This window comes from Oryctolagus cuniculus, chromosome 18 (assembly GCF_964237555.1).
Source record: "Oryctolagus cuniculus chromosome 18, mOryCun1.1, whole genome shotgun sequence".
In the NCBI taxonomy this organism is placed as follows: domain Eukaryota; kingdom Metazoa; phylum Chordata; class Mammalia; order Lagomorpha; family Leporidae; genus Oryctolagus; species Oryctolagus cuniculus.
The window spans coordinates 31,510,782-31,516,781 of NC_091449.1; the positions used below are offsets into that span (position 1 = coordinate 31,510,782).

Sequence of the window (6,000 nt, forward strand, 5' to 3'; positions counted from 1 at the left end):
AATAAAGAGAATTTTCTTGACCCAATAAAGGGCAACTACAAAAAGGCATACAACTAGCACCACGGTTAATGGTGAAAGACTGAATACTTTCTTCCTGAGATAAGGAAGGAAATAAGCCTGTCTATTCTTACCACTTCTATTGAACCTTTTGTTAGAGGTCTTAGCCAGCAAAAGCAAGAAAAAGAAATGAAAGACATTTAGATTGAAAAGGAAGAGGTATGCTCTCTTTATTGGCAGGTGACATGATCTTCTACACAGCCAATCCTGAAGAATCTACAAAAACTATTGGAACAAATAAGGGATGTTAGCAAAGTTGCAGAATACAAGATCAATACAGAAAAATAAACGGTACAATAAAATGTATAATGCACAATTGCAATTGAAATTTAAAAGCTAATACCACTTACAATAACATCAAATCCTACAAAAACGCTTGGGGACAAAATTGACAAAGGATGTGAAAACCTGTGCTCAGAAATCACAAACCACAGCTGACAGAAATAAAGAATCAAAAAACTAACTAAATAGAGTGAGGGGGCCTGTGCTGTAGGCTAAGCCTCCACCTGCGGCACCAGCTGCCCATATGGGTACTGATTGGAGATTCAGTTGCTCCACTTCCAATCCAGCTCTCTGCTATGGCTTGGGAAAGCAGTAGAAGACGGTCCAAGTACTTGGGTCCCTGCAGCTATGTGGGAGACCTGGAAGAAGCTCCAGGCTCTTGGCTTCAGATATGCTCAGCTCCAGCTGTTGTGACCATCTGGGGAATGAACCAGCAGATAGAAGATCTCTCTCTCTCTCTCTCTCTTTTTCTCTCTCCTTCTGCCTCTCTGTAGCTCTGCCTTTCAAATAAATAAGTATATAAATCTTAAAAAAAAATCTTCCTGGAATGGATGTAGTTCGGCCAATGTTTAAAAAAAAAAAACACAGGTGGACTAAGAAATTTGAGAAGGTCAGGTAGGAACCTCTGGTTCTGGTGTGCAACGAGATGATGAGTTCTCTGGATTTTCCTTTGGTCTCACATATGCTGCCTATGGAGCTGAAAATACTGAGCTGAGAACCTGGAAATAATAATGGATGCAGATGGAGGAAAAAGGCCCAAAAAGTCTAGGAAAGAGGAAACAAGATAGAAAATACTTAGACAACAGCTTCTCCACTCCAACCCAACACCATGGCCCATGCCCACCCGTGCCACCAAAAGTGAGAGTATATAAAGCACTCCAACATCACCCTAAAGAGGAGCTGCCAGAGAAGGCCAAGCAGGGAGCTTGGATTCATGCCTTGCAGCATCAGTGGAGACCTCATGGTGCACTTGGACTTCCACTGCATCTAGCAGTTGGCAAGTGCCCTTCATCTCACCATGTGTAGGTGCAGAAGCAGGACAAATGGAGAGTTGGAACTTTCCCAATAGCCTAGTAGTAATGAGGTCATCCCATCCCAGTGGCAGTGGAGACTGCATGGGGAGCTGGAATCACTCTTCTGTTTGGCAGTAGCAAGGAGCCCTCAACACACAGTGTCAGAGGAGGCTGAGAAGAATCTGAACTTCTACTCCCACTGATCACAAGACAGCAGGGAGGTGTCAGAAAGAGCTTACACAGGTTTAAAATAGGATCTCAAGTTTCATAACACATGAAAATGTCCAACTTTCAATCAAAAATCACTAAGAATAGTTTGAAGAACCAAAATGATCTCAAATTGAATTAAAAAAAGACTATCAATACGTATCTGCACCAAGATGATAGAAATTTCTTTTCTCCCACTGGAAAGTAAGTTCTGTTGAGATCCCACCAGCTGCACAGTCTGTTCCTGACATTAAACTCCTTCTTCCTTGGTGATTCAGTCTTTGTGTTAAGTGGTCCCATGAATGCCTTCTACTCCTCCACAGTCCAGAAGCAGCCACGGCCAAACTTGGAAGTGGTGTCAATAAACTTCAGATCAGCCTTCTCCAGGGTCAGCCATTCTGTCTGCAACAGCAGGGACTTGTGGAGAGTGAACACTCACTTGTTGGTCTTTACCACACAGCCTCTCAATGTGATAAAGTCATGGGTCAATTCCCTTTTGTGGATAAAGCCACCCAGAGGTTTGATGTTATTGTTAGGTCGCAGTCGGTAGAGAGGTTATTCTTTTATTTTCAGTTGTTATTTTCTTTAAAATTTTTTTCATTAATTTAAAGAGAAAATATTTCAAGTAATTCATAGATATAATTCTAAGAATATAATGATACTGGGGCCGGTGCTGTGGTTAAGCATCCACCTGCAGTGCCGACATCTCGTATGGGCACCGATTCAAATCCTGGCTGCTCCTCTTCCAATCCAGCTCTCTGCTGATGGCCTGGCAAAGCAGTGGAAGATGGCCCAAGTGCTTGGGCCCCTGCACCCACGTGGGAGACCCGGAGGAAGCTCCTGGCTTCTGGCTTCAGATCAAGCCAAGCTCCAGCCATTGTGGCCATCTGGGGAGTGAACCAGTGGATAGAAGACCTCTCTCACTGTCTCTCCCTCTCTCTGTCTGTAACTCTGCCTCTCAAGTTAATAAATAAATATTTTAAAAAGGAATATAATGATACTTCCTTCCCTCCCTTCTTGTTCCTATTTTTTCTTTTTTTAACTTTTGTGATAACGTATTTTTTATTTACTCTATAATCACAGGCATAATGCTCCACTAGAGTTGAACACATTGAAAATAGAAACACCACAGTTCATCAATAATACAGACAAGTGTTATAAACAAAAGGCAAATCCCATGGTGGCAGTTTCATTCATGTTTTATTATGGTTTTTTTGGGGTGCTATCGATATTAGCCACTGTAAATCAGAGAAAACATATGATTTTTTTTCTTTTTGAGATTGGCTCATTTCACTAGACATGCTGGTCTCTAAATGCATCCATTCTGTGGCAGAAGACAGTACTTCATTTTTAACAGCTGAGTAGTATTCCATAGAGTATATATAACACATTTCTTTACACAGTCATCAGTTGTTGGGCATATGGGTTGATTCATTGTCTTAGTTATTGTGAATTGAGTTGCTATAAACATGAAGCTACAAGCACTGATTTCATTTGCTTTGGGTGTATTCCCAGTAGTGGAATGCCTGGGGTCATATGGTAGATTTTTTTTTTTAATTTCTGAGGAGTCTCCATTCTGTCTTCCATAATGGCTGTACCAGTTTATGTTCCCAACAACAGTATAATAAGGTACCTCTTTCTCCACAAACTCACCACCACTTATTATTTTTTGATTTTTGGATAATAGCCAATTCTAACTGGGGTGAGGTAGAACTCCATTGTGGTTTTTATTTGCATTTCCTGAGCATCTTTTCACGTGTCTGTTATCCATTTGCATCTTTGAAAAATGCCTGCACCTGTCCTTTGCCCATTTCCTAATTGGATTGCTTGTTTTGTGCTGTTGAGCTTCTAGAGCTCCTTATATATATTCTGGATATTAAACCTTTATCAGACAAATAGTTTGGTAATATTTTCTCCCATTCTGTTGGTTGCCTGTCACTTTCATGATTTCTTTGCCTTGAAGAGGCTTCTTAGTCTGATGTAGACCCATTTGTTTATTTTTGTTTTTATTGCCTTTGCTTCTGGGGTCTTTTCAAAGACGTCTTTTCCTGTGCTGATGTCTTACAGTATTTCCGCCTGTTTTCCTCTAGTAATTTGATGGTTTCAGGTCTTAGGTTTAGATGTCTGATCAGTTGTGAGTGGACTTTTGTATAGGGTGTACCTCCACATGTGGAGATCCAATTTTCCCAACACCATTTCTTAAGATATTCTCTTTTCTCCAGGGAGTGATTTTTAGTCATTTGTCAAAGGTTAGTTGGTTGTAGATGTGTGGATTCGTTTCTGAGGTTCTATTCTGCTCCATTGGTCCACATGTCTATTTTTGTGCCAGGACCAAGTTGTTTTGATTGTACCCATCTGGAGGCATTGTTTCTGGTCAGTTTCCCTTCCTCCATCAGGTAGCCCTGCCCAATTTGGTAGATACTGTTGATCTCCATGTGGTGTAGTAGCCTTTCTGCCCAGCCCATGCCACAGGGAAAGGCACACTTCCAGGGTGCCATGCTCCAAATACAAGCAATTTTCACAGCCTCGATGGGTCTTGTGGGGCAGCTTCTTGGTGTGCCAGCAGCTGGTGGCCTCTTTGTAGCCTTTGTCTTGGGACACAACAATGACATCAGTCATTTCATCCTGGGTAACACTTGATTCACAGGATCTGCTGCTGCAGCCATTCATAGGTCCAATCCAGTTTTTTAGCTATGAGCAATGGTGTCCCTGTTCACCTGGATTTCTGTCGGGTGGGTCTTCTGCTGCTGTGGAAGAAACAGGAGCAGTGATGATGTGCATGACCCGGCAGTGCTTCATGCTGTTGAAGTCCTTCTCCAGATGCTTCTTGCCGCCATGTCTGCCATACGCGGTAAGGTCTACTTTTTTGGCTTATGCTAGTTCTTGTAAAAATGCCTTTTCACTCATAATTGATATGCTTGGCAAAGATGGTCTTTTTCTTTTTAATTTATTTTGAAAGACTTATGGAGAGAGGAAACGACACACACATACACACACACACACAGAGCGACAGAGAGAGGGAGAGAAGAGGTCTTTCACTGGTTCACTGCCTAGATGGCTGCAATGGCCAGTGCTGAGTCAGGCTGAAGCCAGGAGCCAAGAGCCTCATCCAGGTCTCCCACATTGGTGGCACTTGAGCAGAGGCCCAAGCACTGCTTTTCCCAGGCACATTAGCAGGGAGCTGGACTGTAAGTGGAGCAGCCAGGACATGAACTGGTGCACATATGGATGCCAGTACTGCAGGCAGTGTTTTACCGCTATGCCACAATGCTGGCCCCAAAGATGGCCTGGAAGATCCAGAGGCCTTGAGGGGTTTCCACATAGCCCACGATGCCTACAAGCACCCTGGGCAGTGTCTCCACACTGGTTAGAGCCTCCACAACTTCCTTCTTGTTCATCTGGGATCCCGGCTCACCAACTTCCTGCACGATGTGAATCATGCCGGTCTTGTAGCTCAGCATGGCTGTGAGGTGCACCGGCTTGGAGGCGTCAAGCCTGCAGCTGTGCTTCCGAAGCAAGGAACCCAGGGACTTGTGTCTATGAGTCAAGAACTCCCCGTGGGACATCCTGCTGCCAAATGATAGAAATTTTAGAATTACCTGACAAAAGCTTCATTTATTTATTTATTAAATTTTATTTGTTCATTTGAGAGAGAGAGATAGAGGCAGAGAGAGACAGAAAGAAAAAGATAAACACAGACAGAGAGAGCTCTCATTTGTGGTTCCTTCCCCAAATGCTGGGAGCTGGGAGCCCAATCTGAGACTCCCACAAGGGTGTCAGGGATCTGTCTACTTGAGCCATTGTCTGCTGCCAACCCGCATTAGCAGGGACCTGGAGTCAGGATTCAAACCCTGGCCCTCTGATATGAGATTTCCAATTGGGATTTCCAATTGTCATGTTAACTCTTAGGATAAATGCCTGCGCCACTTGAAAGAGGTAGTATTTTATATTTTTTTAAAGTAGCCATGATAAAAATACTTCAATGAGTATTTATGAACATGTTTGTAATAAATAAAAAGAAAAAAACCAGAAGGACTCAGCAAGCAGAAAATACAAAAAGTGAGCCAGTACAAATTTTGTTTTATTTTTTATTAATATAAAGAGAACAGATTTCAAGTAGTTCATAGATCCAACTTCAAGAATATAATGATGCTTCCTTCCCTCCATCCTCCCCTTCTCCTTCCTTTTTTTCTTTTTTAATTTTTGCGATAATGTATTTTTAATTTACTTTATAGTCACAGGCTTAATGTTCCACTAAGTAAGGAGTTTAACAAGTAAAAAGTAGAAAGATCCCTCTACATCAAGGTATATTACTAATAGGGCTATAAACAATACTCAAATCCCAAGATGTCAATTTCATTCATATATATCTAGGCTTTGCTGGTACTCTATTTATTAGCTACCTCAACTCGGAGAAAATATGTGATATTTGTGTTTTGGG

At 42.1% G+C, this 6,000-nt stretch overlaps 1 pseudogene; it reads right to left on the reverse strand.

Moving 5' to 3' along the window:
* The window catches only part of LOC100349706 (large ribosomal subunit protein uL3-like), a 41,753-nt pseudogene extending 36,628 nt beyond the window's left edge, over positions 1-5,125 (reverse strand).
* Between the last annotated feature and the right edge of the window lie 875 nt (positions 5,126-6,000).